The sequence below is a fragment of the Salvelinus fontinalis genome, unplaced genomic scaffold, assembly GCF_029448725.1.
Source record: "Salvelinus fontinalis isolate EN_2023a unplaced genomic scaffold, ASM2944872v1 scaffold_1082, whole genome shotgun sequence".
NCBI lineage: Eukaryota > Metazoa > Chordata > Actinopteri > Salmoniformes > Salmonidae > Salvelinus > Salvelinus fontinalis.
In genome coordinates this window covers 32,284-52,913 of record NW_026601291.1, presented here as the reverse complement: position 1 = coordinate 52,913, position 20,630 = coordinate 32,284, and the positions used below count along the sequence as shown (strand labels likewise).

At 40.5% G+C, this 20,630-nt stretch overlaps 10 non-coding genes across 10 annotated transcripts; all 10 read left to right on the top strand.

Annotated features, from left to right (window-relative positions):
• Window positions 1-1,305: 1,305 nt before the first annotated feature.
• Window positions 1,306-1,394, top strand: trnay-gua (transfer RNA tyrosine (anticodon GUA)). The gene is given in 2 exon segments: window positions 1,306-1,342; window positions 1,359-1,394. It is a non-coding gene; the product is annotated as a tRNA-Tyr (tRNA).
• Window positions 1,395-2,846: 1,452 nt separating this feature from the next.
• Window positions 2,847-2,935, top strand: trnay-gua (transfer RNA tyrosine (anticodon GUA)). The gene is given in 2 exon segments: window positions 2,847-2,883; window positions 2,900-2,935. It is a non-coding gene; the product is annotated as a tRNA-Tyr (tRNA).
• Window positions 2,936-4,387: 1,452 nt separating this feature from the next.
• On the top strand, window positions 4,388-4,476 carry trnay-gua (transfer RNA tyrosine (anticodon GUA)). The gene is given in 2 exon segments: window positions 4,388-4,424; window positions 4,441-4,476. It is a non-coding gene; the product is annotated as a tRNA-Tyr (tRNA).
• Window positions 4,477-5,928: 1,452 nt separating this feature from the next.
• trnay-gua (transfer RNA tyrosine (anticodon GUA)) lies at window positions 5,929-6,017 on the top strand. The gene is given in 2 exon segments: window positions 5,929-5,965; window positions 5,982-6,017. It is a non-coding gene; the product is annotated as a tRNA-Tyr (tRNA).
• Window positions 6,018-7,469: 1,452 nt separating this feature from the next.
• Window positions 7,470-7,558, top strand: trnay-gua (transfer RNA tyrosine (anticodon GUA)). The gene is given in 2 exon segments: window positions 7,470-7,506; window positions 7,523-7,558. It is a non-coding gene; the product is annotated as a tRNA-Tyr (tRNA).
• A 1,452-nt stretch (window positions 7,559-9,010) lies between these two features.
• On the top strand, window positions 9,011-9,099 carry trnay-gua (transfer RNA tyrosine (anticodon GUA)). Its single transcript is given in 2 exon segments — window positions 9,011-9,047; window positions 9,064-9,099. It is a non-coding gene; the product is annotated as a tRNA-Tyr (tRNA).
• Window positions 9,100-12,091: 2,992 nt separating this feature from the next.
• On the top strand, window positions 12,092-12,180 carry trnay-gua (transfer RNA tyrosine (anticodon GUA)). The gene is given in 2 exon segments: window positions 12,092-12,128; window positions 12,145-12,180. It is a non-coding gene; the product is annotated as a tRNA-Tyr (tRNA).
• Window positions 12,181-17,010: 4,830 nt separating this feature from the next.
• On the top strand, window positions 17,011-17,100 carry trnay-gua (transfer RNA tyrosine (anticodon GUA)). The gene is given in 2 exon segments: window positions 17,011-17,047; window positions 17,064-17,100. It is a non-coding gene; the product is annotated as a tRNA-Tyr (tRNA).
• A 1,452-nt stretch (window positions 17,101-18,552) lies between these two features.
• trnay-gua (transfer RNA tyrosine (anticodon GUA)) lies at window positions 18,553-18,641 on the top strand. Its single transcript is given in 2 exon segments — window positions 18,553-18,589; window positions 18,606-18,641. It is a non-coding gene; the product is annotated as a tRNA-Tyr (tRNA).
• A 1,452-nt stretch (window positions 18,642-20,093) lies between these two features.
• Window positions 20,094-20,182, top strand: trnay-gua (transfer RNA tyrosine (anticodon GUA)). The gene is given in 2 exon segments: window positions 20,094-20,130; window positions 20,147-20,182. It is a non-coding gene; the product is annotated as a tRNA-Tyr (tRNA).
• The last annotated feature ends 448 nt before the right edge of the window (window positions 20,183-20,630 follow it).

The window sequence follows — 20,630 nt, the reverse complement described above, 5'->3', positions numbered from 1 at the left end:
ACACTTCAAGTTTATCCACAATTCACCACATTCAATAGCTCAGTTGGTATAGCAGAGGACCGTAGAACACTAAATGCTGAAATCCGACTTGAGGAGGACCCTTTTCCTACCTCATAAATGCACCTATAAGATATACATTTGCCTGTTGTTCGCACATTCCCTATAGAGAATAAAACGTGCATTTCCAGTTTCCTAATTAAGAAAGAATCCAAGTTAACTCAGAAAATAGTAAAGAACAATTCAGAACACCAAGTTCCCTGAAGTCATTTTTCCCAAAATTGTTTACAGACAGATTATATCACTTCTAGTTCACTGTATAACAAATCCAGTGGGTCAGAAGTTTACATACACTAAATTGAATGTGCCTTTAAACAGCTTGGAAATATCCCGAAAATGATGTCATGGCTTTAGAAGCTTCTGATAGGCTAATTGACATCATTTGAGTCAATTGGAGGTGTACCTGTAGATGTATTTCATGGCCTACCTTCAAACTCAGTGCCTCTTTGCTTGACATCATGGGAAAATCAAAAGAAATCAGCCAAGACCTCAGAAATAAAATATAGACCTCCACAAGTCTGGTTCATCCTTGGGAGCAATTTCCAAACGCCTGAAGGTACCACGTTCATCAATAACAAAAAATAGTACGCAAGTATAAACACCATGGGACCACGCAGCCTTCATACCGCTCAGGAAAGAGACGTGTTCTGTCTCCTAGAGATGAACGTACTTTTGTGCGAAAAGTGCAAATCAATCCCAGAAGAACAGCAAAGGACCTTGTGAAGATGCTGGAGGAAACAGGTACAAAAGTATCTATATCCACAGTCAAACGAGTCCTATGTCAACAGAACCTGAAATGCCGCTCAGCAAGGAAGAAGCTACTGCTCCAACCCGCCATAAAATTGCCAGACTACAGTTTGGGGACAAAGATCCTACTTTTTGGAGAAATGTCCTCTGGTCTGATGAAACAAAAATAGAACTGTTTGGCCATGATGACCATTGTTATGTTTGGAGGAAACCAAACAATTTGAAATGGTATATATGTGCGATAACCTACTAAATTCACAAAACTGGTAACCCCGTTTTGTAATCTCTGCAACGGCAGACGTCATCAGCGTCTCCATAATTGAAGAAAGTTGTGCCTGGAAAGACCCGTTTGTGGACATTTCGGCAGTTCTGACGAGCGCTCAATACACGGAAATCTCACCATTGCTGAATGGTCAACGTTGATCAACATCTGGTAGAAAAGATTCAACTCAATGCTACGGTTCAAACATGTACCTTTTGCTCCAATGGATTTTTCATGTCCCTTCGATAGCTCAGTTGGTAGAGCGGAGGACTGTAGAATGCTTAATGCTGAAATCCTTAGGTCGCTGGTTCAAATCCGGCTCGAAGGACGAACATTTTTCTGCCTCATCAATGCGCCCCAAACACTATTTTTACCTGTTGTTCGCACATCCCCCTATAGAGAATAAAATGTGCATTTCACGTTTCCTATAAGAATAGTCTAGGTGTACGAATCCAATCATACAGAAGAATTCAAAACACTTCAAGTTTATCCACAATTCACCACATTCAATAGCTCAGTTGGTATAGCAGAGGACCGTAGAACACTAAATGCTGAAATCCGACTTGAGGAGGACCCTTTTCCTACCTCATAAATGCACCTATAAGATATACATTTGCCTGTTGTTCGCACATTCCCTATAGAGAATAAAACGTGCATTTCCAGTTTCCTAATTAAGAAAGAATCCAAGTTAACTCAGAAAATAGTAAAGAACAATTCAGAACACCAAGTTCCCTGAAGTCATTTTTCCCAAAATTGTTTACAGACAGATTATATCACTTCTAGTTCACTGTATAACAAATCCAGTGGGTCAGAAGTTTACATACACTAAATTGGCTGTGCCTTTAAACAGCTTGGAAATATCCCGAAAATGATGTCATGGCTTTAGAAGCTTCTGATAGGCTAATTGACATCATTTGAGTCAATTGGAGGTGTACCTGTAGATGTATTTCATGGCCTACCTTCAAACTCAGTGCCTCTTTGCTTGACATCATGGGAAAATCAAAAGAAATCAGCCAAGACCTCAGAAATAAAATATAGACCTCCACAAGTCTGGTTCATCCTTGGGAGCAATTTCCAAACGCCTGAAGGTACCACGTTCATCAATAACAAAAAATAGTACGCAAGTATAAACACCATGGGACCACGCAGCCTTCATACCGCTCAGGAAAGAGACGTGTTCTGTCTCCTAGAGATGAACGTACTTTTGTGCGAAAAGTGCAAATCAATCCCAGAAGAACAGCAAAGGACCTTGTGAAGATGCTGGAGGAAACAGGTACAAAAGTATCTATATCCACAGTCAAACGAGTCCTATGTCAACAGAACCTGAAATGCCGCTCAGCAAGGAAGAAGCTACTGCTCCAACCCGCCATAAAATTGCCAGACTACAGTTTGGGGACAAAGATCCTACTTTTTGGAGAAATGTCCTCTGGTCTGATGAAACAAAAATAGAACTGTTTGGCCATGATGACCATTGTTATGTTTGGAGGAAACCAAACAATTTGAAATGGTATATATGTGCGATAACCTACTAAATTCACAAAACTGGTAACCCCGTTTTGTAATCTCTGCAACGGCAGACGTCATCAGCGTCTCCATAATTGAAGAAAGTTGTGCCTGGAAAGACCCGTTTGTGGACATTTCGGCAGTTCTGACGAGCGCTCAATACACGGAAATCTCACCATTGCTGAATGGTCAACGTTGATCAACATCTGGTAGAAAAGATTCAACTCAATGCTACGGTTCAAACATGTACCTTTTGCTCCAATGGATTTTTCATGTCCCTTCGATAGCTCAGTTGGTAGAGCGGAGGACTGTAGAATGCTTAATGCTGAAATCCTTAGGTCGCTGGTTCAAATCCGGCTCGAAGGACGAACATTTTTCTGCCTCATCAATGCGCCCCAAACACTATTTTTACCTGTTGTTCGCACATCCCCCTATAGAGAATAAAATGTGCATTTCACGTTTCCTATAAGAATAGTCTAGGTGTACGAATCCAATCATACAGAAGAATTCAAAACACTTCAAGTTTATCCACAATTCACCACATTCAATAGCTCAGTTGGTATAGCAGAGGACCGTAGAACACTAAATGCTGAAATCCGACTTGAGGAGGACCCTTTTCCTACCTCATAAATGCACCTATAAGATATACATTTGCCTGTTGTTCGCACATTCCCTATAGAGAATAAAACGTGCATTTCCAGTTTCCTAATTAAGAAAGAATCCAAGTTAACTCAGAAAATAGTAAAGAACAATTCAGAACACCAAGTTCCCTGAAGTCATTTTTCCCAAAATTGTTTACAGACAGATTATATCACTTCTAGTTCACTGTATAACAAATCCAGTGGGTCAGAAGTTTACATACACTAAATTGGCTGTGCCTTTAAACAGCTTGGAAATATCCCGAAAATGATGTCATGGCTTTAGAAGCTTCTGATAGGCTAATTGACATCATTTGAGTCAATTGGAGGTGTACCTGTAGATGTATTTCATGGCCTACCTTCAAACTCAGTGCCTCTTTGCTTGACATCATGGGAAAATCAAAAGAAATCAGCCAAGACCTCAGAAATAAAATATAGACCTCCACAAGTCTGGTTCATCCTTGGGAGCAATTTCCAAACGCCTGAAGGTACCACGTTCATCAATAACAAAAAATAGTACGCAAGTATAAACACCATGGGACCACGCAGCCTTCATACCGCTCAGGAAAGAGACGTGTTCTGTCTCCTAGAGATGAACGTACTTTTGTGCGAAAAGTGCAAATCAATCCCAGAAGAACAGCAAAGGACCTTGTGAAGATGCTGGAGGAAACAGGTACAAAAGTATCTATATCCACAGTCAAACGAGTCCTATGTCAACAGAACCTGAAATGCCGCTCAGCAAGGAAGAAGCTACTGCTCCAACCCGCCATAAAATTGCCAGACTACAGTTTGGGGACAAAGATCCTACTTTTTGGAGAAATGTCCTCTGGTCTGATGAAACAAAAATAGAACTGTTTGGCCATGATGACCATTGTTATGTTTGGAGGAAACCAAACAATTTGAAATGGTATATATGTGCGATAACCTACTAAATTCACAAAACTGGTAACCCCGTTTTGTAATCTCTGCAACGGCAGACGTCATCAGCGTCTCCATAATTGAAGAAAGTTGTGCCTGGAAAGACCCGTTTGTGGACATTTCGGCAGTTCTGACGAGCGCTCAATACACGGAAATCTCACCATTGCTGAATGGTCAACGTTGATCAACATCTGGTAGAAAAGATTCAACTCAATGCTACGGTTCAAACATGTACCTTTTGCTCCAATGGATTTTTCATGTCCCTTCGATAGCTCAGTTGGTAGAGCGGAGGACTGTAGAATGCTTAATGCTGAAATCCTTAGGTCGCTGGTTCAAATCCGGCTCGAAGGACGAACATTTTTCTGCCTCATCAATGCGCCCCAAACACTATTTTTACCTGTTGTTCGCACATCCCCCTATAGAGAATAAAATGTGCATTTCACGTTTCCTATAAGAATAGTCTAGGTGTACGAATCCAATCATACAGAAGAATTCAAAACACTTCAAGTTTATCCACAATTCACCACATTCAATAGCTCAGTTGGTATAGCAGAGGACCGTAGAACACTAAATGCTGAAATCCGACTTGAGGAGGACCCTTTTCCTACCTCATAAATGCACCTATAAGATATACATTTGCCTGTTGTTCGCACATTCCCTATAGAGAATAAAACGTGCATTTCCAGTTTCCTAATTAAGAAAGAATCCAAGTTAACTCAGAAAATAGTAAAGAACAATTCAGAACACCAAGTTCCCTGAAGTCATTTTTCCCAAAATTGTTTACAGACAGATTATATCACTTCTAGTTCACTGTATAACAAATCCAGTGGGTCAGAAGTTTACATACACTAAATTGAATGTGCCTTTAAACAGCTTGGAAATATCCCGAAAATGATGTCATGGCTTTAGAAGCTTCTGATAGGCTAATTGACATCATTTGAGTCAATTGGAGGTGTACCTGTAGATGTATTTCATGGCCTACCTTCAAACTCAGTGCCTCTTTGCTTGACATCATGGGAAAATCAAAAGAAATCAGCCAAGACCTCAGAAATAAAATATAGACCTCCACAAGTCTGGTTCATCCTTGGGAGCAATTTCCAAACGCCTGAAGGTACCACGTTCATCAATAACAAAAAATAGTACGCAAGTATAAACACCATGGGACCACGCAGCCTTCATACCGCTCAGGAAAGAGACGTGTTCTGTCTCCTAGAGATGAACGTACTTTTGTGCGAAAAGTGCAAATCAATCCCAGAAGAACAGCAAAGGACCTTGTGAAGATGCTGGAGGAAACAGGTACAAAAGTATCTATATCCACAGTCAAACGAGTCCTATGTCAACAGAACCTGAAATGCCGCTCAGCAAGGAAGAAGCTACTGCTCCAACCCGCCATAAAATTGCCAGACTACAGTTTGGGGACAAAGATCCTACTTTTTGGAGAAATGTCCTCTGGTCTGATGAAACAAAAATAGAACTGTTTGGCCATGATGACCATTGTTATGTTTGGAGGAAACCAAACAATTTGAAATGGTATATATGTGCGATAACCTACTAAATTCACAAAACTGGTAACCCCGTTTTGTAATCTCTGCAACGGCAGACGTCATCAGCGTCTCCATAATTGAAGAAAGTTGTGCCTGGAAAGACCCGTTTGTGGACATTTCGGCAGTTCTGACGAGCGCTCAATACACGGAAATCTCACCATTGCTGAATGGTCAACGTTGATCAACATCTGGTAGAAAAGATTCAACTCAATGCTACGGTTCAAACATGTACCTTTTGCTCCAATGGATTTTTCATGTCCCTTCGATAGCTCAGTTGGTAGAGCGGAGGACTGTAGAATGCTTAATGCTGAAATCCTTAGGTCGCTGGTTCAAATCTGGCTCGAAGGACGAACATTTTTCTGCCTCATCAATGCGCCCCAAACACTATTTTTACCTGTTGTTCGCACATCCCCCTATAGAGAATAAAATGTGCATTTCACGTTTCCTATAAGAATAGTCTAGGTGTACGAATCCAATCATACAGAAGAATTCAAAACACTTCAAGTTTATCCACAATTCACCACATTCAATAGCTCAGTTGGTATAGCAGAGGACCGTAGAACACTAAATGCTGAAATCCGACTTGAGGAGGACCCTTTTCCTACCTCATAAATGCACCTATAAGATATACATTTGCCTGTTGTTCGCACATTCCCTATAGAGAATAAAACGTGCATTTCCAGTTTCCTAATTAAGAAAGAATCCAAGTTAACTCAGAAAATAGTAAAGAACAATTCAGAACACCAAGTTCCCTGAAGTCATTTTTCCCAAAATTGTTTACAGACAGATTATATCACTTCTAGTTCACTGTATAACAAATCCAGTGGGTCAGAAGTTTACATACACTAAATTGGCTGTGCCTTTAAACAGCTTGGAAATATCCCGAAAATGATGTCATGGCTTTAGAAGCTTCTGATAGGCTAATTGACATCATTTGAGTCAATTGGAGGTGTACCTGTAGATGTATTTCATGGCCTACCTTCAAACTCAGTGCCTCTTTGCTTGACATCATGGGAAAATCAAAAGAAATCAGCCAAGACCTCAGAAATAAAATATAGACCTCCACAAGTCTGGTTCATCCTTGGGAGCAATTTCCAAACGCCTGAAGGTACCACGTTCATCAATAACAAAAAATAGTACGCAAGTATAAACACCATGGGACCACGCAGCCTTCATACCGCTCAGGAAAGAGACGTGTTCTGTCTCCTAGAGATGAACGTACTTTTGTGCGAAAAGTGCAAATCAATCCCAGAAGAACAGCAAAGGACCTTGTGAAGATGCTGGAGGAAACAGGTACAAAAGTATCTATATCCACAGTCAAACGAGTCCTATGTCAACAGAACCTGAAATGCCGCTCAGCAAGGAAGAAGCTACTGCTCCAACCCGCCATAAAATTGCCAGACTACAGTTTGGGGACAAAGATCCTACTTTTTGGAGAAATGTCCTCTGGTCTGATGAAACAAAAATAGAACTGTTTGGCCATGATGACCATTGTTATGTTTGGAGGAAACCAAACAATTTGAAATGGTATATATGTGCGATAACCTACTAAATTCACAAAACTGGTAACCCCGTTTTGTAATCTCTGCAACGGCAGACGTCATCAGCGTCTCCATAATTGAAGAAAGTTGTGCCTGGAAAGACCCGTTTGTGGACATTTCGGCAGTTCTGACGAGCGCTCAATACACGGAAATCTCACCATTGCTGAATGGTCAACGTTGATCAACATCTGGTAGAAAAGATTCAACTCAATGCTACGGTTCAAACATGTACCTTTTGCTCCAATGGATTTTTCATGTCCCTTCGATAGCTCAGTTGGTAGAGCGGAGGACTGTAGAATGCTTAATGCTGAAATCCTTAGGTCGCTGGTTCAAATCTGGCTCGAAGGACGAACATTTTTCTGCCTCATCAATGCGCCCCAAACACTATTTTTACCTGTTGTTCGCACATCCCCCTATAGAGAATAAAATGTGCATTTCACGTTTCCTATAAGAATAGTCTAGGTGTACGAATCCAATCATACAGAAGAATTCAAAACACTTCAAGTTTATCCACAATTCACCACATTCAATAGCTCAGTTGGTATAGCAGAGGACCGTAGAACACTAAATGCTGAAATCCGACTTGAGGAGGACCCTTTTCCTACCTCATAAATGCACCTATAAGATATACATTTGCCTGTTGTTCGCACATTCCCTATAGAGAATAAAACGTGCATTTCCAGTTTCCTAATTAAGAAAGAATCCAAGTTAACTCAGAAAATAGTAAAGAACAATTCAGAACACCAAGTTCCCTGAAGTCATTTTTCCCAAAATTGTTTACAGACAGATTATATCACTTCTAGTTCACTGTATAACAAATCCAGTGGGTCAGAAGTTTACATACACTAAATTGGCTGTGCCTTTAAACAGCTTGGAAATATCCCGAAAATGATGTCATGGCTTTAGAAGCTTCTGATAGGCTAATTGACATCATTTGAGTCAATTGGAGGTGTACCTGTAGATGTATTTCATGGCCTACCTTCAAACTCAGTGCCTCTTTGCTTGACATCATGGGAAAATCAAAAGAAATCAGCCAAGACCTCAGAAATAAAATATAGACCTCCACAAGTCTGGTTCATCCTTGGGAGCAATTTCCAAACGCCTGAAGGTACCACGTTCATCAATAACAAAAAATAGTACGCAAGTATAAACACCATGGGACCACGCAGCCTTCATACCGCTCAGGAAAGAGACGTGTTCTGTCTCCTAGAGATGAACGTACTTTTGTGCGAAAAGTGCAAATCAATCCCAGAAGAACAGCAAAGGACCTTGTGAAGATGCTGGAGGAAACAGGTACAAAAGTATCTATATCCACAGTCAAACGAGTCCTATGTCAACAGAACCTGAAATGCCGCTCAGCAAGGAAGAAGCTACTGCTCCAACCCGCCATAAAATTGCCAGACTACAGTTTGGGGACAAAGATCCTACTTTTTGGAGAAATGTCCTCTGGTCTGATGAAACAAAAATAGAACTGTTTGGCCATGATGACCATTGTTATGTTTGGAGGAAACCAAACAATTTGAAATGGTATATATGTGCGATAACCTACTAAATTCACAAAACTGGTAACCCCGTTTTGTAATCTCTGCAACGGCAGACGTCATCAGCGTCTCCATAATTGAAGAAAGTTGTGCCTGGAAAGACCCGTTTGTGGACATTTCGGCAGTTCTGACGAGCGCTCAATACACGGAAATCTCACCATTGCTGAATGGTCAACGTTGATCAACATCTGGTAGAAAAGATTCAACTCAATGCTACGGTTCAAACATGTACCTTTTGCTCCAATGGATTTTTCATGTCCCTTCGATAGCTCAGTTGGTAGAGCGGAGGACTGTAGAATGCTTAATGCTGAAATCCTTAGGTCGCTGGTTCAAATCTGGCTCGAAGGACGAACATTTTTCTGCCTCATCAATGCGCCCCAAACACTATTTTTACCTGTTGTTCGCACATCCCCCTATAGAGAATAAAATGTGCATTTCACGTTTCCTATAAGAATAGTCTAGGTGTACGAATCCAATCATACAGAAGAATTCAAAACACTTCAAGTTTATCCACAATTCACCACATTCAATAGCTCAGTTGGTATAGCAGAGGACCGTAGAACACTAAATGCTGAAATCCGACTTGAGGAGGACCCTTTTCCTACCTCATAAATGCACCTATAAGATATACATTTGCCTGTTGTTCGCACATTCCCTATAGAGAATAAAACGTGCATTTCCAGTTTCCTAATTAAGAAAGAATCCAAGTTAACTCAGAAAATAGTAAAGAACAATTCAGAACACCAAGTTCCCTGAAGTCATTTTTCCCAAAATTGTTTACAGACAGATTATATCACTTCTAGTTCACTGTATAACAAATCCAGTGGGTCAGAAGTTTACATACACTAAATTGGCTGTGCCTTTAAACAGCTTGGAAATATCCCGAAAATGATGTCATGGCTTTAGAAGCTTCTGATAGGCTAATTGACATCATTTGAGTCAATTGGAGGTGTACCTGTAGATGTATTTCATGGCCTACCTTCAAACTCAGTGCCTCTTTGCTTGACATCATGGGAAAATCAAAAGAAATCAGCCAAGACCTCAGAAATAAAATATAGACCTCCACAAGTCTGGTTCATCCTTGGGAGCAATTTCCAAACGCCTGAAGGTACCACGTTCATCAATAACAAAAAATAGTACGCAAGTATAAACACCATGGGACCACGCAGCCTTCATACCGCTCAGGAAAGAGACGTGTTCTGTCTCCTAGAGATGAACGTACTTTTGTGCGAAAAGTGCAAATCAATCCCAGAAGAACAGCAAAGGACCTTGTGAAGATGCTGGAGGAAACAGGTACAAAAGTATCTATATCCACAGTCAAACGAGTCCTATGTCAACAGAACCTGAAATGCCGCTCAGCAAGGAAGAAGCTACTGCTCCAACCCGCCATAAAATTGCCAGACTACAGTTTGGGGACAAAGATCCTACTTTTTGGAGAAATGTCCTCTGGTCTGATGAAACAAAAATAGAACTGTTTGGCCATGATGACCATTGTTATGTTTGGAGGAAACCAAACAATTTGAAATGGTATATATGTGCGATAACCTACTAAATTCACAAAACTGGTAACCCCGTTTTGTAATCTCTGCAACGGCAGACGTCATCAGCGTCTCCATAATTGAAGAAAGTTGTGCCTGGAAAGACCCGTTTGTGGACATTTCGGCAGTTCTGACGAGCGCTCAATACACGGACATTTCACCATTGCTGAATGGTCAACGTTGATCAACATCTGGTAGAAAAGATTCAACTCAATGCTACGGTTCAAACATGTACCTTTTGCTCCATGATTTTTCCATGTCCCTTCGATAGCGCATTTGGTAGAGCGGAGGACTGTAGAACGCTAAATGCTGAAATCCTTAGGTCGCTGGTTCAAGTCTGGCTCGAAGGACGAACATTTTTCAGCCTCATCAATGCGCCCCAAACACTATTTTTACCTGTTGTTCGCACATCCCCCTATAGAGAATAAAATGTGCATTTCACGTTTCCTATAAGAATAGTCTAGGTGTACGAATCCAATCATACAGAAGAATTCAAAACACTTCAAGTTTATCCACAATTCACCACATTCAATAGCTCAGTTGGTATAGCAGAGGACCGTAGAACACTAAATGCTGAAATCCGACTTGAGGAGGACCCTTTTCCTACCTCATAAATGCACCTATAAGATATACATTTGCCTGTTGTTCGCACATTTCCTATAGAGAATAAAACGTGCATTTCCAGTTTCCTAATTAAGAAAGAATCCAAGTTAACTCAGAAAATAGTAAAGAACAATTCAGAACACCAAGTTCCCTGTAGTCATTTTTCCCAAAATTGTTTACAGACAGATTATATCACTTCTAGTTCACTGTATAACAAATCCAGTGGGTCAGAAGTTTACATACACTAAATTGGCTGTGCCTTTAAACAGCTTGGAAATATCCCGAAAATGATGTCATGGCTTTAGAAGCTTCTGATAGGCTAATTGACATCATTTGAGTCAATTGGAGGTGTACCTGTAGATGTATTTCATGGCCTACCTTCAAACTCAGTGCCTCTTTGCTTGACATCATGGGAAAATCAAAAGAAATCAGCCAAGACCTCAGAAATAAAATATAGACCTCCACAAGTCTGGTTCATCCTTGGGAGCAATTTCCAAACGCCTGAAGGTACCACGTTCATCAATAACAAAAAATAGTACGCAAGTATAAACACCATGGGACCACGCAGCCTTCATACAGCTCAGGAAAGAGACGTGTTCTGTCTCCTAGAGATGAACGTACTTTTGTGCGAAAAGTGCAAATCAATCCCAGAAGAACAGCAAAGGACCTTGTGAAGATGCTGGAGGAAACAGGTACAAAAGTATCTATATCCACAGTCAAACGAGTCCTATGTCAACAGAACCTGAAATGCCGCTCAGCAAGGAAGAAGCTACTGCTCCAACCCGCCATAAAATTGCCAGACTACAGTTTGGGGACAAAGATCCTACTTTTTGGAGAAATGTCCTCTGGTCTGATGAAACAAAAATAGAACTGTTTGGCCATGATGACCATTGTTATGTTTGGAGGAAACCAAACAATTTGAAATGGTATATATGTGCGATAACCTACTAAATTCACAAAACTGGTAACCCCGTTTTGTAATCTCTGCAACGGCAGACGTCATCAGCGTCTCCATAATTGAAGAAAGTTGTGCCTGGAAAGACCCATTTGTGGACATTTCGGCAGTTCTGACGAGCGCTCAATACACGGAAATCTCACCATTGCTGAATGGTCAACGTTGATCAACATCTGGTAGAAAAGATTCAACTCAATGCTACGGTTCAAACATGTACCTTTTGCTCCAATGGATTTTTCGTGTCCCTTCGATTGCTCAGTTGGTAGAGCGGAGGACTGTAGAATGCTTAATGCTGAAATCCTTAGGCCGCTGGTTCAAATCTGGCTCGAAGGACGAACATTTTTCTGCCTCATCAATGCGCCCCAAACACTATTTTTACCTGTTGTTCGCACATCCCCCTATAGAGAATAAAATGTGCATTTCACGTTTCCTATAAGAATAGTCTAGGTGTACGAATCCAATCATACAGAAGAATTCAAAACACTTCAAGTTTATCCACAATTCACCACATTCAATAGCTCAGTTGGTATAGCAGAGGACCGTAGAACACTAAATGCTGAAATCCGACTTGAGGAGGACCCCTTTCCTACCTCATAAATGCACCTATAAGATATACATTTGCCTGTTGTTCGCACATTCCCTATAGAGAATAAAACGTGCATTTCCAGTTTCCTAATTAAGAAAGAATCCAAGTTAACTCAGAAAATAGTAAAGAACAATTCAGAACACCAAGTTCCCTGAAGTCGTTTTTCCCAAAATTGTTTACAGACAGATTATATCACTTCTAGTTCGCTGTATAACAAATCCAGTGGGTCAGAAGTTTACATACACTAAATTGAATGTGCCTTTAAACAGCTTGGAAATATCCCGAAAATGATGTCATGGCTTTAGAAGCTTCTGATAGGCTAATTGACATCATTTGAGTCAATTGGAGGTGTACCTGTAGATGTATTTCATGGCCTACCTTCAAACTCAGTGCCTCTTTGCTTGACATCATGGGAAAATCAAAAGAAATCAGCCAAGACCTCAGAAATAAAATATAGACCTCCACAAGTCTGGTTCATCCTTGGGAGCAATTTCCAAACGCCTGAAGGTACCACGTTCATCAATAACAAAAAATAGTACGCAAGTATAAACACCATGGGACCACGCAGCCTTCATACCGCTCAGGAAAGAGACGTGTTCTGTCTCCTAGAGATGAACGTACTTTTGTGCGAAAAGTGCAAATCAATCCCAGAAGAACAGCAAAGGACCTTGTGAAGATGCTGGAGGAAACAGGTACAAAAGTATCTATATCCACAGTCAAACGAGTCCTATGTCAACAGAACCTGAAATGCCGCTCAGCAAGGAAGAAGCTACTGCTCCAACCCGCCATAAAATTGCCAGACTACAGTTTGGGGACAAAGATCCTACTTTTTGGAGAAATGTCCTCTGGTCTGATGAAACAAAAATAGAACTGTTTGGCCATGATGACCATTGTTATGTTTGGAGGAAACCAAACAATTTGAAATGGTATATATGTGCGATAACCTACTAAATTCACAAAACTGGTAACCCCGTTTTGTAATCTCTGCAACGGCAGACGTCATCAGCGTCTCCATAATTGAAGAAAGTTGTGCCTGGAAAGACCCGTTTGTGGACATTTCGGCAGTTCTGACGAGCGCTCAATACACGGAAATCTCACCATTGCTGAATGGTCAACGTTGATCAACATCTGGTAGAAAAGATTCAACTCAATGCTACGGTTCAAACATGTACCTTTTGCTCCAATGGATTTTTCATGTCCCATCGATAGCTCAGTTGGTAGAGCGGAGGACTGTAGAATGCTTAACCTGTTGGGGATGGGGGCGCTGTTTAGACTACTTATGCTAATGTGGCTAATTTTTTAAACGGCTTCCCACAAAATCTTTGATCGTACAATATGCATATTATTATTATTATTGGATAGAAAACAGTCTATAGTTTCTATAGGAGTTGAAATTTTGTCTCTAAGTGGAACAGAGCCCATTCTACAGCAATTTCCCTGACATGGAGTCAGATTTGAGAAATGTTGGCCACTCTTCTGAAGTCATTTAAAAGGGCACTGTCGTTGCTATGACTATACGGACACTTCTTACGTCTTCCCCTGGATGCCTTTACGTGATGACGATTCCAACGGGGTCGATTGCACGTTCACAGGCCCTACAAATGAAAAAACCCTGAAGCTAGTCATTCTTTGGGAGCTGCGTCATGAGCAAAGTGGACACCGGCGCGCACCTGTTCCAAGCGTTAGTTTAGCCTGTTATATTTCTCCGGTCATCTTTTCACTCGTTATAGGAGTTAAAAACATCATAAGGTAGTTAATTTAAAGCGTTTTATAGCAATTTATATCCGTTTAGTGCGATTTTGGGACATTTATTTTTGCAACGATGTGAAAAGTTGGGCACGCTTTTCAGTTCATCCCGAACGCAGTTGACTTTTCCACATGGCAAGAGGACAGCTTTCCACCAAAAGACGATTTCTCCCAAGAAAGGATCCTTTGCCCAAGATACTGATGGAAGAACAGCTCAAGGTAGGACATTTTTATTATGATAAATCGTGTTTCTGTCGAAACATTTTAGTGGCTTAGGACGCCATGTTTTTTGACGTAGCTTCGCTTGGCGCAAACTGTATTGAAAAGTAAGGATAAATTAAAAAATGTAATAACGCAATTGTATTAAGAATTAAATTGTCTATCAATCCCTGTCCACCCTATATTTTTTAGTCACGTTTATGAGTATTTATGTATAAGAGTAGATCACTGTCTAAGTGGCGCAAGGACATTTTCTTTACCAGCTTGTCTACATTTCACATTGTCTAACCATGATTTTGGTGGCTAAATATAAACATTTTCGATCAAACTCTATATGGATTGTGTAATATGATGTTACAGGAGTGTCATCTGAAGAATTCTGAGAAGGTTAGTGAAAAAATGTATATATTTTTGGCGATGTTGACGTTATCGCCCACTTTGGCTAGAATCAATGCTGGGCTGCTATGTGCTATGTGCTATGCTAATATAACGATTTATTGTGTTTTCGCTGTAAGACACTTAGAAAATCTGAAATATTGTCTGTATTCACAGGATCTGTGTCTTTCGATTCGTGTATGCTGTGTATTTTTACGAAATGTTTGATGATTAGTAGTTAGGTAAACACGTTGCTCATTGTAATTATTCTAGTCCATTTGTGATGGTGGGTGCAATTGTAAACTATGCCATATACCTGAAATATGCACTTTTTTCTAACAAAACCTATCCCATACCATAAATATGTTATCAGACTGTCATCTAATGAGTTTTTTTGTTGGTTAGGGGCTATAAATATCTTAGTTTAGCCGAATTGGTGATGGCTACTGGTGTTGGTGGACAAATAAAAGATGGTGGATTATGCTAATGTGTTTTTAGGTAATAGATGTACATCTTTACATATTGTGTCTTCCCTGTAAAACATTTTAAAAATCGGAAATGTTGACTGGATTCATAAGATCTGTGTCTTTCATTAGCTGTATTGGACTTTAATGTGTGAAAGTTAAATATTTTAAAAAAATATTTTTTTTGAATTTCGCGGCACTGGTTTTTCAGTGGGGGGGGGGGGGGGGGGGGGGGGGGGGGGGGCCGCTAGCGCCACGCTGATCCTAGACAGGTTAATGCTGAAATCCTTAGGTCGCTGGTTCAAATCCGGCTCGAAGGACGAACATTTTTCTGCCTCATCAATGCGCCCCAAACACTATTTTTACCTGTTGTTCGCACATCCCCCTATAGAGAATAAAATGTGCATTTCACGTTTCCTTAAAGAATAGTCTAGGTGTACGAATCCAATCATACAGAAGAATTCAAAACACTTCAAGTTTATCCACAATTCACCACATTCAATAGCTCAGTTGGTATAGCAGAGGACCGTAGAACACTAAATGCTGAAATCCGACTTGAGGAGGACCCTTTTCCAACCTCATAAATGCACCTATAAGATATACATTTGCCTGTTGTTCGCACATTCCCTATAGAGAATAAAACGTGCATTTCCAGTTTCCTAATTAAGAAAGAATCCAAGTTAACTCAGAAAATAGTAAAGAACAATTCAGAACACCAAGTTCCCTGAAGTCGTTTTTCCCAAAATTGTTTACAGACAGATTATATCACTTCTAGTTCGCTGTATAACAAATCCAGTGGGTCAGAAGTTTACATACACTAAATTGAATGTGCCTTTAAACAGCTTGGAAATATCCCGAAAATGATGTCATGGCTTTAGAAGCTTCTGATAGGCTAATTGACATCATTTGAGTCAATTGGAGGTGTACCTGTAGATGTATTTCATGGCCTACCTTCAAACTCAGTGCCTCTTTGCTTGACATCATGGGAAAATCAAAAGAAATCAGCCAAGACCTCAGAAATAAAATGTAGACCTCCACAAGTCTGGTTCATCCTTGGGAGCAATTTCCAAACGCCTGAAGGTACCACGTTCATCAATAACAAAAAATAGTACGCAAGTATAAACACCATGGGGCCACGCAGCCTTCATACCTCTCAGGAAAGAGACGTGTTCTGTCTCCTAGAGATGAACGTACTTTTGTGCGAAAAGTGCAAATCAATCCCAGAAGAACAGCAAAGGACCTTGTGAAGATGCTGGAGGAAACAGGTACAAGAGTATCTATATCCACAGTCAAACGAGTCCTATGTCAACAGAACCTGAAATGCCGCTCAGCAAGGAAGAAGCTACTGATCCAACCCGCCATCAAAATGCCAGACTACAGTTTGGGGACAAAGATCCTACTTTTTGGAGAAATGACCTCTGGTCTGATGAAACAAAAATAGAACTGTTTGGCCATGATGACCATTGTTATGTTTGGAGGAAACCAAACAATTTGAAATGGTATATATGTGCGATAACCTACTAAATTCACAAAACTGGTAACCCCGTTTTGTAATCTCTGCAACGGCAGACGTCATCAGCGTCTCCATAATTGAAGAAAGTTGTGCCTGGAAAGACCCGTTTGTGGACATTTCGGCAGTTCTGACGAGCGCTCAATACACGGAAATCTCACCATTGCTGAATGGTCAACGTTGATCAACATCTGGTAAGAAAAGATTCAAGTCAATGCTACGGTTGAAACATGTACCTTTTGCTCCAGTGGTTTTTCCATGTCCCTTCGATAGCTCAGTTGGTAGAGCGGAGGACTGTAGAACGCTAAATGCTGAAATCCTTAAGTTCGCTGGTTCAAATCCGGCTCGAAGGAAGAACATTTTTCTGCCTCATCAATGCGCCCCAAACACTATTTTTACCTGTTGTTCGCACATCCCCCTATAGAGAATAAAATGTGCATTTCACGTTTCCTATAAGAATAGTCTAGGTGTACGAATCCAATCATACAGAAGAATTCAAAACACTTCAAGTTTATCCACAATTCACCACATTCAATAGCTCAGTTGGTATAGCAGAGGACCGTAGAACACTAAATGCTGAAATCCGACTTGAGGAGGACCCTTTTCCAACCTCATAAATGCACCTATAAGATATACATTTGCCTGTTGTTCGCACATTCCCTATAGAGAATACAACGTGCATTTCCAGTTTCCTAATTAAGAAAGAATCCAAGTTAACTCAGAAAATAGTAAAGAACAATTCAGAACACCAAGTTCCCTGAAGTCATTTTTCCCAAAATTGTTTACAGACAGATTATATCACTTCTAGTTCACTGTATAACAAATCCAGTGGGTCAGAAGTTTACATACACTAATTTGGCTGTGCCTTTAAACAGCTTGGAAATATCCCGAAAATGATGTCATGGCTTTAGAAGCTTCTGATAGGCTAATTGACATCATTTGAGTCAATTGGAGGTGTACCTGTAGATGTATTTCATGGCCTACCTTCAAACTCAGTGCCTCTTTGCTTGACATCATGGGAAAATCAAAAGAAATCAGCCAAGACCTCAGAAATAAAATGTAGACCTCCACAAGTCTGGTTCATCCTTGGGAGCAATTTCCAAACGCCTGAAGGTACCACGTTCATCAATAACAAAAAATAGTACGCAAGTATAAACACCATGGGGCCACGCAGCCTTCATACCTCTCAGGAAAGAGACGTGTTCTGTCTCCTAGAGATGAACGTACTTTTGTGCGAAAAGTGCAAATCAATCCCAGAAGAACAGCAAAGGACCTTGTGAAGATGCTGGAGGAAACAGGTACAAGAGTATCTATATCCACAGTCAAACGAGTCCTATGTCAACAGAACCTGAAATGCCGCTCAGCAAGGAAGAAGCTACTGATCCAACCCGCCATCAAAATGCCAGACTACAGTTTGGGGACAAAGATCCTACTTTTTGGAGAAATGTCCTCTGGTCTGATGAAACAAAAATAGAACTGTTTGGCCATGATGACCATTGTTATGTTTGGAGGAAACCAAATAATTTGAAATGGTATATATGTGCGATAACCTACTAAATTCACAAAACTGGTAACCCCGTTTTGTAATCTCTGCAACGGCAGACGTCATCAGCGTCTCCATAATTAAAGAAAGTTGTGCCTGGAAAGACCCGTTTGTGGACATTTCGGCAGTTCTGACGAGCGCTCAATACACGGAAATCTCACCATTGCTGAATGGTCAACGTTGATCAACATCTGTAAGAAAAGATTCAAGTCAATGCTACGGTTGAAACATGTACCTTTTGCTCCAATGGTTTTTCCATGTCCCTTTGATAGCTCAGTTGGTAGAGCGGAGGACTGTAGAACGCTAAATGCTGAAATCCTTAGTTCGCTGGTTCAAATCCGGCTCGAAGGAGGAACATTTTTCTGCCTCATCAATGCTCCCCAAACACTATTTTTACCTGTTGTTCGCACATCCCCCTATAGAGAATAAAATGTGCATTTCACGTTTCCTTAAAGAATAGTCTAGGTGTACGAATCCAATCATACAGAAGAATTCAAAACACTTCAAGTTTATCCACAATTCACCACATTCAATAGCTCAGTTGGTATAGCAGAGGACCGTAGAACACTAAATGCTGAAATCCGACTTGAGGAGGACCCTTTTCCAACCTCATAAATGCACCTATAAGATATACATTTGCCTGTTGTTCGCACATTCCCTATAGAGAATAAAACGTGCATTTCCAGTTTCCTAATTAAGAAAGAATCCAAGTTAACTCAGAAAATAGTAAAGAACAATTCAGAACACCAAGTTCCCTGAAGTCGTTTTTCCCAAAATTGTTTACAGACAGATTATATCACTTCTAGTTCGCTGTATAACAAATCCAGTGGGTCAGAAGTTTACATACACTAAATTGGCTGTGCCTTTAAACAGCTTGGAAATATCCCGAAAATGATGTCATGGCTTTAGAAGCTTCTGATAGGCTAATTGACATCATTTGAGTCAATTGGAGGTGTACCTGTAGATGTATTTCATGGCCTACCTTCAAACTCAGTGCCTCTTTGCTTGACATCATGGGAAAATCAAAAGAAATCAGCAAAGACCTCAGAAATAAAATGTAGACCTCCACAAGTCTGGTTCATCCTTGGGAGCAATTTCCAAACGCCTGAAGGTACCACGTTCATCAATAACAAAAAATAGTACGCAAGTATAAACACCATGGGGCCACGCAGCCTTCATACCTCTCAGGAAAGAGACGTGTTCTGTCTCCTAGAGATGAACGTACTTTTGTGCGAAAGGTGCAAATCAATCCCAGAAGAACAGCAAAGGACCTTGTGAAGATGCTGGAGGAAACAGGTACAAAAGTATCTATATCCACAGTCAAACGAGTCCTATGTCAACAGAACCTGAAATGCCGCTCAGCAAGGAAGAAGCTACTGCTCCAACCCGCCATAAAAATGCCAGACTACAGTTTGGGGACAAAGGTCCTACTTTTTGGAGAAATGACCTCTGGTCTGATGAAACAAAAATAGAACTGTTTGGCCATGATGACCATTGTTATGTTTGGAGGAAACCAAACAATTTGAAATGGTATATATGTGCGATAACATACTAAATTCACAAAACTGGTAACCCCGTTTTGTAATCTCTGCAACGGCAGACGTCATCAGCGTCTCCATAATTGAAGAAAGTTGTGCCTGGAAAGACCCGTTTGTGGACATTTCGGCAGTTCTGACGAGCGCTCAATACACGGAAATCTCACCATTGCTGAATGGTCAACGTTGATCAACATCTGGTAGAAAAGATTCAACTCAATGCTACGGTTCAAACATGTACCTTTTGCTCCAGTGGTTTTTCCATGTCCCTTCGATAGCTCAGTTGGTAGAGCGGAGGACTGTAGAACGCTAAATGCTGAAATCCTTAAGTCGCTGGTTCAAATCCGTCTCGAAGGACGAACATTTTTCTGCCTCATCAATGCGCCCCAAACACTATTTTTACCTGTTGTTCGCACATCCCCCTATAGAGAATAAAATGTGCATTTCACGTTTCCTATAAGAATAGTCTAGGTGTACGAATCCAATCATACAGAAGAATTTAAAACACTTCAAGTTTATCCACAATTCACCACATTCAATAGCTCAGTTGGTATAGCAGAGGACCGTAGAACACTAAATGCTGAAATCCGACTTGAGGAGGACCCTTTTCCTACCTCATAAATGCACCTATAAGATATACATTTGCCTGTTGTTCGCACATTCCCTATAGAGAATACAACGTGCATTTCCAGTTTCCTAATTAAGAAAGAATCCAAGTTAACTCAGAAAATAGTAAAGAACAATTCAGAACACCAAGTTCCCTGAAGTCATTTTTCCCAAAATTGTTTACAGACAGATTATATCA